Source organism: Anneissia japonica, unplaced genomic scaffold (assembly GCF_011630105.1).
Source record: "Anneissia japonica isolate Jap-2015-1 unplaced genomic scaffold, ASM1163010v1 scaffold287617_len321496_cov130, whole genome shotgun sequence".
NCBI classification, from domain to species: Eukaryota; Metazoa; Echinodermata; class Crinoidea; order Comatulida; family Comatulidae; genus Anneissia; species Anneissia japonica.
Window position 1 is genome coordinate 313625 of NW_022696710.1, and position 282 is coordinate 313906.

Genomic DNA, 282 nt, shown 5'->3' on the forward strand with positions numbered 1-282 from the left:
GGGGCGAAGCCCCCGAAGCCAGAGCAGTTTTTGTGTTTAATGGGTCTATAATAATGTTATAAAAGCAGTTTGGCCTATGTTTTGAAAAAGATCTATGTAATGAAAAGGTGGTAATATAATAAAGTTAGAAATTATTTTCTGAGAATTCGCATGTTTAAATCACACTGAAAGATATAAAAAAAAAGCTCATCGCATAATCAATATCAATATACTCAACACGTTTATTATTATAAAACAAAAAAAAAAAGCTATTCTTCTTTTTCCTCCTCCTCTTCTTCTTCT